At 44.9% G+C, this 12,155-nt stretch overlaps 1 protein-coding gene across 1 annotated transcript in view; it reads left to right on the forward strand.

Moving 5' to 3' along the window:
* Nucleotides 1-12,155, forward strand: part of NRXN3 (neurexin 3) — a 1,531,407-nt gene that overhangs the window by 237,903 nt on the left and 1,281,349 nt on the right. The gene's annotated exons all lie outside the window — the stretch shown is intronic.

A 12,155-nucleotide genomic window follows, 5' to 3' on the forward strand; every position in this document is an offset into this window, starting at 1 on the left:
CAAATGTCTACCCTTGGATCCTTGCCTTTTCCCACATCTCTAGTGTGGAAGCTCTTCAGCAATGGGGACTGCACCCCTCTCTTCATTCTCATGCCCCCCCCCCCCCCCCCCCGGGAATCAGGAAGTGCCTGGACAGACTGTTGGGCCAAAGTTCCCATCTTCCTCCCACTGTGGGTTTCAGTCACTTCTTTCAGTAACTAGGTTAGTTTAATTATTTATGGAAGGACATTCATAGTGCAAAAGGAAATGTCCTGTACAGCATTTATCAAGGAATTGGTCTTCATAATCTGATTCATCTCCAGAGCAAAAGTGAAGTATCTGGGCTGATGATTCAGGTATTATCTTTGGGGGGAAGTAGGATGAGACATCTAGAGTTGGTGGGGTTTGAATCACTGTGGTTGACTCAATAGATGAATCTAGAATCTGTGGGAGGTACAAAGTCTGTGTATTATCCCAGTCCTTCTAACAACATAAGGGGCTCACTCCTATTGTCCTCACTATACAATGGGGAAACTGAGGCATAGAGAAATTAAATAGCCTTGCCCCCTATTTCTAAAATAGGAAGTGGAATAGAGTTTAGTCCTTTACAAGAAGGAATCTGAGGCCACAGCTATGTTTTTAACACTCTGGAATCCTGTCATGTACAAGCCAGTCCTTTGGTTGTTCACTGTCTCAAGTCCCTGGCTTATCTGATCAAGTCCAGCTTCCTAGAGCTGGATCTACTGATTGTCCTGAACAGCAGGCTCAGAAGTTTATCAGGAGTCTCAGCACGATGATTTGGTGGGACTGGAAGAAGAGGTCTTTAGCAAATAGATCCAGTGTCCAGTGTGCCTGGGATGAGCCAGCCTGCTTCTGCCACTCTCTCCATCCTTGACTCAGCCAAGCTACTTAATTTTTGAAAGTCTCAGTTGTCTCATTTGGAGGATAACAGTAGCCTCTACCTCATACTGGGTTGTGAGGATGAAAGAAAGGAGGGAGTACACGGAAGATACTTGGTAAGTAGTTAAGAGTTTTAGAGATGTTTATAAATTTTAGCTGAGGCCCTTTGGCCCCTTAGAGTATGACCTAGAAATCCCAGTTACCCTGGGACAGTGTTTCCCAAACTCTAATATCCATAGGGATGACTGGGGGCGGGGTGAGGGTTGTTAAAAGTGCAGTTTCCCAGATTCCTCTGCAGGTGATTCAGGTAGACCAGGTGATGCTGACGCAGAGGTCCAGAGACGCCCCTCAGGGAGAAATACTGGTGGTGAGGCCAGCAGAGTCACATTCAACCCCTCCACTAGAGCCTTGACCTTCCTTCAGTTTCTTCTTACCCCATGAGGCAAGTGTGAGAAACATGCTCAGCAGCGTAGTCTACAAAGGGCTTTATAAGGTCAACAAGTGATCATTTAATTATTACAGAAGCTGTCCCAGACCAGTATATTTTCTTCCTCTTCCCCATTTCCTCTCTTGGATCCCTGCCCCTCCCCTTCCACCAGCTTCTGTTGGCACCACAGTCCGTGGCAGTTTTGAACTTCAGGGCTCCTGTCTGGCTCATTATTCATTTAGCTGAGGAACTGCAGCACCTGATTAATAGGAAATTAGCTGTGAATGCAACATTTGGCCCGTAGTCAAGGCACAAGAAGTTATAAATATACACCATGTGGGTGGCCTGGGCACCTGATTCCTGGCAGCTCTAGACGTGGTACTTCCTGTGTTGTTCCAGGAAGTACAGTCATTGGGAGCCAGGGGTCACCAGCCCAGAGGGCCAAGGGGGCCATGCTGGGGAGCCCAAGGGCCTGTCTACTTCCTCTCACTTCACAAACAGCACATTTACTTTCCTCAAGTTAAATGTCTCTTCAAAGGCCAGGCTGGAATGGAAGTGAGAAGAAGATGGGAACAGGGGCTGGAGAGGACGTGGAGGAAAACTTTGGGACTGTGGGGGTCTCTCACAGGGTGTCCCACACACTGTTCCCCCAAAGACACTGCAGATCTGCTGTTGTTCCAGACACTTCCATTTGGCTTCTTCCAGAGGCATGAGTTCCAGCTTTATGTAATACCCTTATAGTAGGGACTTGTGCACTGAAGGCCATGACCTTGCCACCCATGGTGATGGCCCATGGAACTGAGGCCCATGGGGGTTAAAAATCCTGCCCAGCCAGCCAGGGCAGAGCTGGGATTTGAACCACAGTTTCATAACTCCCACATCTGATGCGTTTTGCAGGACCTCAGAGCTGCCTGATTACTCTGGAAAGAGAGTCAGTCTGGGAGGAGAAAACTGTCTTTAAAAGCACCAGTAAGGAAAGGATTGACGGGGGAAGGAAGGAACCAAGGGTCAAGGGCAAGGTCGGGCACCTGTTGGGGTTTTATAAGGAAGCGTGGAGGAAGAAATGCCCAGAGACCAGAGAAGAAGCTACTTTCTCTAGATTCACCTGATTTAAGTCATCCTATTTTCTTTTTCTCAACTTGCCCACCAGGGAAATAGGAATTGTGCAACCTACCTGTTCCCTTGTGAGAGTGAAAGCTGCTGATAAAAGGGCTGGTTCATATCCTGTTTGTTATGAGCCAAAGCATGAAGGTGGGGGCAAGAGAAGGGAGATACTGAGTTCATTGGCAAAGCAGGCGGGGCCAGGAGGAACAGCCGGTACCTACATTAGGGAAGAGAAAGCCCAGAGTAAGTGCAATATTTTGCGAGCTTTATTTAAGAGATCGATCGATTGAAGCCTCTTTAACACAGGCTTCTACCTGATAGTGATATAATGAATCTGGCATTTTTGTGTCTCTGGAAGGAAGCTTCTGAAAGAGGAGAAAAATAGAAAAGAAATTGCATCTTTGGGTAGGTCCCAGAAGGGGCTACTCTAAAGGAGGGAAATAACTCATTGACGATGTCACAGAGCAGAAGATAGACAGAGAGGCTGCATGTTGCTTAGGCTGAAGGAGGACAGATTCTCCCCTGGAAGGGAAGTGTGCCTCCAGTCTTGCTGGGAGAAGGGAGTCATAAATCAGGACTCAGGCTGAGAACCCAGGAGTCTCGGCTGCCCTGAAAGACAATACATTCTCCTCTCCCCACCTCTACCCACTAGCCAGGGGCATTTCCTGACCCTCCTCTGAGGAAGGGCTTTGGCCCCTCCTGGTTTCTTATCCTCTGGGCGATGTTACCAATTCTTTACCATCCCGGCTGGTGCTTTGGCACAGAATGGCTTCGGAGCCAGAAGGACTTGAGTTCAAACATCACATTCTCCACTTACGAGTTTCCTCAACTCAATATGCCCTCAGTTTCTTATTGTGTTAAAAATATGGGGTAATAACTATTTGAGAGGGTTTTCAAGAGGATTAAATGAGGTAAGAGTCAAAACGCCTGATATCGCCTGTGACACATAGTTGAGACTTAACACAATTATTGCCATTATTGTAATATAAACAAGAGGGTCAACAATAACACTTGGGACTTGGAAGTCACTAAATAATCAATTTCTATTCTCTTTATCAAGGTCCTATCAGCAATAATGACATTAGGAAAATATGTTTGATATTTTGTTCCTTTGTCAACTTGCACCCTCCCCCAAACAATCCTAAACCACAATCTAGACCAAAGGTCAACCCCAGCCCTAACCCCAATCCTAGCCCCACCCTAACCGCAAACCTATACCAAACTATAACCCCTGCATTCTTCCCAACCCTATCCCAACTGCATTAGTCAGGGTTCTCCAAAGAAACAGAACTAATAGGACATACATATACAGAGAGAGACACTTATTATAAGGAATTGGCTCATGACACTGTGGAGGTTGGCAAATCCCCAAATCTGCAGGGCAATTTAGCAAGCTGGAGACCTAGAGAACTGACAGTGTAGTCCCAGTGCAAGTCCAAAGGCCTGAGATCCAGGAGAGCTAGTCTTGATAGCTAGGCTCAATAACCAGGAAATGTTGACATTTCAGAGTCTGAAGACAAGAAAAAAGCCAATGTCCTGGTTCAAAGGCCATCAGGCAGGAAGGATTCTCTCTTATTCAGGGGAGGGTTAGCTTTTTGTTCTATTCAGGCCTTCAACTGATTAGGTGAGGCTCATCTGCATTAGGGAGTACAATTTGCCTTAATTGGTCTACTGCTTTAAATGTTAATCCCATCCAAAATCACCCTTACAGAGATACCCACAATAATGTTTGACTGCATATCTGGATACCATATGACCCAGTCAAGTTGACACATAAAATTAACCCTATTCTCCATGCTTACTCCAAGCCCAAGGCCAAACCCAACTCTACCCTAATACCTACTAGTAAACATTGCTAAGCACTGTTAGTGTCTCAAGTTTCTTCTTTGTAGTGGGGATACAAATCCTATCCTTGCCACAAAAACTGCAAATCAGGGTGATGAACTCACGAAGAAAGAATCTCAACTTGATCTCTGGAATATGGAATTTAAAGGGAAAGGAGATTGGAAAAGAGATTCTCACTCAGATAGAAACCCAGTATGATTAGTACTTGCATTTGGCATGAGGAACTGCTCAGACACATAGAGACTTCCATTTGTTGGTGCTGACTCCTGCCCCATTCTCTTGGCCAAGCCCTATTTTAATATGTTGTGTGTGATGTTGGGATGACCAGGGACAGGGCATAGGCATAATGCTCTGGAGATGTCTTATTGCAAAGGATATTTCATTGTATACTAATGTGAGATGAAAAATACCTTGTCAATATTTATACTCACTTAGGTCACTTGGGTTTCTGCCATATTCTTCTCTTAGATTTATCTCACATGATGAAAAAAGGAAGCCTCAAGACCTCAAGAAGCTTAAATTGAGGATGAGTACCCTCAAAAACCCACACCATAGCAATGTGATGTTCTCTAAAGGAGTTCAGAGATGAGGGAGATTATTTGTACTTGAGGGATAGGGGAAGGTTCCAATGATAATATGACAATTTAGCTGAGCCTTGGAAAATTGATGGGATTTACACAGAAATAAGTATAAATGTGGGCAAGGGAACAGCATGTGCAAAGGGAGACAAAGAGGAGGGAGAGGATGTTTATGGGGGTATAATTTGTTTTTAATATGATAGGCAGAGGAGAACCATCTGAAAAACTTTAAGTGTAGAAGTCATGGGTTCTTAAGATTTGGATTTACATTGTTTCCTCACAATAACTCTTACAGATAAGTATTATTATTATGCCCACTTTGCAGATGAAGAAACTAAGGCTTAGAGGCCAGAAAGCCAGTGAGGGGCAGAGCTAGGATTTGAACCCAAAGCCATATTGTTTCCACAGCCAGGATTCTACTGTGAGTGTTCAGAGTGGTGGCACCATTATGGGGGTGGAAGAGATAATGCATTCACTTTGGATGTGTTGCATGTGAGGCACTCATGAGACCTGTAGGAGGAAAGGTTCAGCTGGAAGTTGAACCAGCTGGTTCTGGTTGAAGAAGTAATATGAAAGAAAAGGAGTTTGCTTCCGGAAGTTACATCCTAAGGTTGGCATATTCAGAACTACCAGTCAAGTTGACTCACCCTGTGGAATTCCCAGATGAGAATTCCTGCAGCTCATCTGCAGGTCTGCTCCTTAGTGTGTGTATGGTTTGCCAGACCCATCTTCCAAAGCTACACTCAGGGTTTTCTTTTCTTGACACGTCTCAGCTCCTCTTTTCTCCATGTGTGACTTCAGTGCTGTTTTCCATTTTTCTGAAGGGACTTTACAACTTGCTGTCCTGCTCCTGGCTGCCAAGATTTGCCTGTGATAAGTAGCAAACTGTTCAGCATTGGGTAGAATAAGCACTCCTGACCCTGTGACTCATGAAAAAAACAGCAGTTGTAGGGGGAGCTGAAGATGGTAAACACGTACATATAGAAGAAAATAGTTCTTTCCAGGAGGTGGAAAGACCAGAAGGAGCCAGGGAGTTTTGGTAGCCTGGAAAAGCTCTTATTCCTCAGGTTAAAGAGAGAAGTTCAGTGAAACTCCTTCTACTTCTAAATCCCTTGTCATTTCCTGACTTCAGCTAGCAGTGCTGTAATTGTTAGAACCAGAATTGTCTTACCAGTGGGGAAACTGAGGCAGGAAGGTGTGGAGAAGAATTAGTCAAGGTGCTGTAGTCTATGGCTAAGAGCCCAGAATTCACATTATCCTGAAAGAAAAACCCTCACGGAAGGGATCGGAGGGTTGCAGTCTGAATTAGTCTTCTATTGCTGCTGAAACAAATTGTCAAATTTTTGTGTGGCTTAGAGGCACATGCATTTCCTAGCTCACAGTTCTGTAGATCAGAAGTTCAGGCAGGTTCAGATGGGTCCTCTATTTAGGGTCTCATGAGGCTTAAATTAAAGTGCCGACTAGTTGGACTCTTATCTGCAGATTCCAGGAAGAGCCTACTTCTAACCTCATGCCTGTGGTTGGCCAAATTTACTTTGTTGCAGTTGTAGAACTGGATACCCCCTTTCTTTGCTTGCTCTCAGCCTGCGGCCACTGTCAACAACTAAAGGCTGCCTGCATTCCTTGTCCTGTGGCCTCCTCCATCTTCAGGGCCAGCATTGGAGCATCGAATCCTACCCATGTGCCAACTCTCTGACTTCTTATTTGTTATCAACTGGAGAAAATGCTCTGCCTTTAAAGGGCTCGTGTGAGTAAATTGTTCTACGTGGGTAATTTCCCTTTTGCCGTATGTATTAGTTTGCTAAGGCTGCCATAGCTAAGTCCCACAGGCAGAGTGGCTTAAACAACAAAATTTTATTGTCTCACAGCTCTGGAGGCTGGAAGTCTGAAATCATGGTGTTGGCAGAGTTGGGTCCTTCTGAGGGCTGTGAGGGATGCATCTGTTCCAGGCAGTCTTCCCTCGGCTTGTAGAGAGATGACTGTCTTCATGTTCACACAGCGTTTTCCCTCTGTGTACATTTCCATGTCTAAATTTCTCCTTTTTGTAAGGCTACCAGTCATACCTGCTTCAGATCCACCCTAATGAACTCATGATTAATTATACCTGCAACAATTCTATTTCCAAATAGGGTCACATTCTGAGATACTGGGCTTCAACATGTGAATTTTGGTGAGACACAGTTTGACCCATAACAGCATCTAACAGCATATAATCATGACAGTGATGTCTCGTCCTATGCACAGGCACTGCCTGCACTAGGAGGGGAGGGGATTAGACAAGAGTCGGGGTCATTCCCAGGATTTTGCTTATGACAGAGTTCCTGAACCAGGATAGCTGCTCAGTGGTTGGGATGAATAGAAGGGTGGCGTGGTGAGAGCAGCTTCAGTGGAGTATGAACCATGATTGAGTGACAGGAAGTGAAGAGAAGGCAGATGCTGCTGCCCTCAACAAGCAGCTGTGACCAAGAGGAGGCCAGGTGGGGAGAAGAGAGGAAAATGGGGAGGAATAGCGGTTTCACTCAAATACAGGTGGCCTAGGCTTGTTTGTTGCCTGGAAATAACCAAAAGAGAGAGAGAGAGATGCAGTGGCTAAAAGCCTCCAGCTGGTTCTGGTTGTCCACATGCCCCTGTTGTATGGAAACTTGACTTATTACCCTGTAGGGATTTTGTAGAACTCACATTAAATGGCCTTTGCAAATAGATATGTGTGCAATCTGGCTGAGTTGTAGTTACTTTGGAGACTTGTGTTTGCTTACATGTGGTCCTGTAAAGCTCAGTTTTAATATCACAGGAATGCATTTCTATTTGGTCTCCACTTGCCTCATTCATTTCAAATTTTATGTGATTTCCTTGGAAGGACAGGTTTGATAGAACCTAGTAATAGTAGTGGATGCTACTGATTCAGGGTCTACCGTATGTCTGCCTTGTGAGAAGTGTGCTCATGCATTATTCCTCATCCCTCTTCTGCAGGGTAGAGTATTGCCTTCATTTCACATGTGGGGAAACAGAAGTGCTTCAGGGCTGTGGCTGACGTTACAGACTAATAAGTATCTCAGAATATGACCCTATTTGGAAATAGAATTGTTGCAGGTATAAGCCACATCACTCTGGCTTAGACACCACTCTCACATCAATCCCTCTCTCTTCTAAAGTTTGGCAAGTTTCTTCTATTTGAAAAGTTCACTATTTCTGTAGGATACACTCAGAACAGCAAATGATCTGTGAAAACAAAGCCATAGTGTTCACCTTTTATTCCCCTCCTAGTCCCAACTCTTGGGCTTCCCAAGTCAGCTATTTGAGAAATTATGCAAGGAAGACTTTTCATCTCCATCCAGAGTAATTCATTGCCATGCAAAGAACAATACAGAGACATTTCAGCCAGTGTGACTTTTTCTAAAGGTCACACACGCTGGTGCCCAGGGGTTTGTGATGGACATGGTGCCCAAGGCACAACATCACATTTGCTTCTCTTTCTGGATACATTTTATCATCAAAGTGTTTGCAAGGCTCCATCTGCTGACATACAGTGGTCTGTCCTCCAAAATGGAGGTCCGTTCTTATTTCCAATGAGATTTGTGGATCTTAGAAGATATTTCAAAGGAGCACAGCAGGAGTAAGGACCTAGAGCAATCGGAATTCAGGAGGGATGGAGTGCAGAAATAGCAGGCGTGGCCACTGGACTTTGCAGGCTTGAGAAGCAATGAATTGTGCCAGGGGTGAGAGTGCTTTGGAGAAAGGTGTGGAGAGAAAATCACCAGTTCAGTGGGCTTTGGAGGACGTGTAGGAGTTTGTGAGTTGAATGGGAAGTAGAAGGTGGAAGAGAAGGACATCTCAGGTATAGGTAAGATACAAGGATTTAAATGTCAATGCTTGTTGTGTCAAGTGGCTCAAGTATAAGGATAATATTGCTAATGACACCACCATCTCCGTAGTAATAAACACGAGCACTTATATATTACCTCTTGTCTGCCAGAGTACAGTATATTCTCAGTACATTAATTGTATTAATTTATATGTTCTTTAAAGCAGCCATATGAAGTGGGTATTGTTTTTATCTTAGTTTTGCAGGTGAGGAAACTGAGGTGCAGGGAGACAAATTATCATTCCAAAGAACCCTCAACTATCAGAGTCAGGATTTTATTCCAGCAGTCTACCTCTAAGGCGGGGTTGTCCCATAGAACTTTCTATAATGTTGGCAGTGTTCTAAATCTATGCTTCCAGTACAGTAGCCACCGACTACATGTGGTTCTTGAGCACTTGAAATGTGGCTAGTGTGACTGAGGAACTGAAATTTACTTTTTAATTAATTTTAATTATTATATTTAAATTTAAATAGGTACATGAACCTAGTGACTACTGTATTGGACGAGACGGCTTGCTAGAGTCTGCTCATCTGTAACACTCTGCTGCCTTTCAAACTGGCAAATGTAATGTTGAATCTGTAAAGATACTATTAGTACTAATAATAGCCACAGGAAGAATGGCTGCCATTTATGCAGCTCTTACTATGTGCAGGGCAACATGGTAAGTGCCTCCTGTAAGTTACGTCATGTCATCTCGATGACAGCCTTGTGGGTGATGGCTGTGAGCATGGACCTGCATTCAAAACCCAGCTCTGCCATTTATTAGCCCTGTGACCTTAGGCAAGTTACTCTCTATGCCTCAGTCTCCTCATCTGGGAAATGGAGTAAGTAATAGCATCTACTTCATGTGTTTGTTATGATGATTCCAAAAGTCTGTGCATTTAAAGTGCTTAGCATGGTGATAAGCATTTGATATATGGGTGGTACTATTGTTATCATCCATATACATTAGATGAAGAAACCAACGCATGGAGACTAAAGCATCATACTGTGAGGCACAGCTCCCTGTGGAGGAGCTGGAGTTCAACCGACAGGAGGCCTGATCTCAAAGTTCTTCACCGCAATACTGTGGCTTCCGTTCAGAGGTTCTAAACATTTGATTTGTGGAGAACTGGCATGGAAATCCTCCAGGGTGCTTGTTAAAGATATAGTCTCCTAGACTTGCAGAAAGCTCTTTCTTGCCTTAGATTGTTTATGGTGAAGACCTGGGAAGCTGCATTTTAACAAGTTCCCCAGGTGGTTTCTAAGTATACATTAACCAGTGAGACACCACTGAAAAATTTTGATGGGGAGGAAAGGAGAAGGAGAGGACAGGTTCTGAGGTGCAGGAACTGTGTGGAGGATGAAGGGATTCTACACATGGATCTTTTTAGAAAGATCTCTCTGGTTGCTGGTGTTGAAAATGGACTTGATTAAAGAACTAGGGGATGGGGAGGTGAAACTAGGACAGGGGCAAGGTGGACAGGAAGAGAGGGAGGGAAATGTTCTCTGGATATTTGTTGGTAAAATTAACAGGACACAGTAGATCTCTAGAAATAAGGGAGCAAGAGTGTTCATTGGGAGTCGAGAATGATCATGAGGTTTCTATTTACAATACCAGGGTGGGTAGTGATGTTGTAACCAAGATAGACAAGGCATTATGGGAAGAAGATGAAGATATCCTTGAGGACTTTGTAGGGTTTCCAGGTGGAATTATCATGAAACTGCTGGACATTTGGTTTGGGGTTCAAAAGGGGAACATATAGCAGAAATAAAGTTTGGGGTTCCATTAGCACTAAACATGCTGTCTGCTTGATGTAGTAGGTAGGACTGTCCCAGAGAAACCTGGTCAGAGGCTCACCAGCCACCTCACCAAATACCTACCAAGGTGAGGAGTTGACATAAATGTGCAAAGTGGTCTGATGTAAGAGTAGATGTTCAGCCAGTTGAAGGACACTTGCCCAGTCACACAGTCTTGGGAAACAGTCTGTCAGCCAAACAAAACTGCCACCAGCCCTTTGCCTTAGAGGACCTTGAGTGTGACGCCACTCAGGGTGCTCAGGCACTTGGTATATGCATCATATGCCAGAAGAGAAGGTACCAAGGCCCATCCTCTGGCGGACAACACTTATGGGCCAGGACGAGAAACGAGTGAGAGAGGCAGAGGGAAAGTAGACAGAAAAGAGGGAGCAGGACAAGAGCAGAGCAGTACCCAGGCCAAGAGAAGAGAGGATTTCAGCAAGGGGTTTGTCAGCAATGCCACAGGCCATGGATAACTTAGCCTGAAGCCTGGACAGGGGTCCTGGGACAGACTTGACAAGCTGGACTGTTTTGTGCCTTTTGCCACCAGCAGAGTGATGGGGGATGGAAGCTGGGAGAGTGAATGAAAGTTGCAAGGTAGAGGCAAGGAATATAGATTACGCTCCTCAGAGGGAAAGGAAAGAGGAAGGATGCTGCCTTGGGGGAGACATGGTTCACAGGGTTGTTTGTAGGATGTCAGGCTTGAACACGTTTGTAGGAACAGGGGACCCAGAACCAGTAGAATAGAAGGATCTGAAAATGGCAAAAACAAGAGATGATTTTTGGATCAAAACCCCGGAGGAGGAAAAAGGGAATCATATCTTGGGGGAAAAGGGGGTGGGGCACTTCTTTCTTTGGAGTAGGAAGGGAAAGTAGAAAAAAACTTAGAGGTAGGAACAATATAACTGGAATTCTTGGAGGTGTAAATCTAGGTTGTCTCTTCAGAATGAGGGCCCTGGTGAGGAATAAGGATAAACACGGTGACATCTTTTACACTTTGAAGGCCTCCCCCCACCCCATGCTAGGCATTGTTTAGTGCTCTTCAGGAATTACCTTTTTTAATCCTAAGAGGTAAATATAGTTGGCATACTCATTTTATAGCCCACAAAGAGATGTTCATTGCCCCCCCCCCGCCCCCACACACACTAGAAAGTAGAGCTGGGATTTGTCCCCAGAAGTCTGAATTCAGTGTCTGTTCTCTTAACAGCTCTTTATAGTGTGATAAAAAGGCAACAGTAAAGGCAATCTGCATTCATATAGTACTTAAAAAAAAAAAAAAAACCCTCCTCCCATTTTACAGGTGTGGAAACCAAGGTGGAATGTGCCTAACTCATCAATCATCTAGGTGGGGTTGGAGCTATGGCCGGAATAGGGTCCCTTGATTTTCAGTTCTATTCTCTTTCCCAAAGAGTGACAGGCCACACGTAGCTCCTGAGTAAACTGTGTTGCCTTTCTGAGCAATCTTGTTCCCTCTCTCCCTCCTTCCATTCCAACACCCCCACCCCTACTCCCACCCTAATGCCCCCCTGAAATGCCAGGAAGGTATGTCCGGCATCTGCTCCCTCCTTCCGGCTGGAATCCTCGTGCTGGCCAGGTGCCACTGCCCTGCTCTGGCCCAAGGGCCCTGTGCAGGCAGGCAGCAGAGGAAGGCCACGTTTGTTTTGCTTTTATTGTTAAATA

This window comes from Mirounga angustirostris, unplaced genomic scaffold (assembly GCF_029215605.1).
Source record: "Mirounga angustirostris isolate CCGP_5_RB_7025 unplaced genomic scaffold, mMirAng1.0.hap1 SCAF_9, whole genome shotgun sequence".
NCBI classification, from domain to species: domain Eukaryota; kingdom Metazoa; phylum Chordata; class Mammalia; order Carnivora; family Phocidae; genus Mirounga; species Mirounga angustirostris.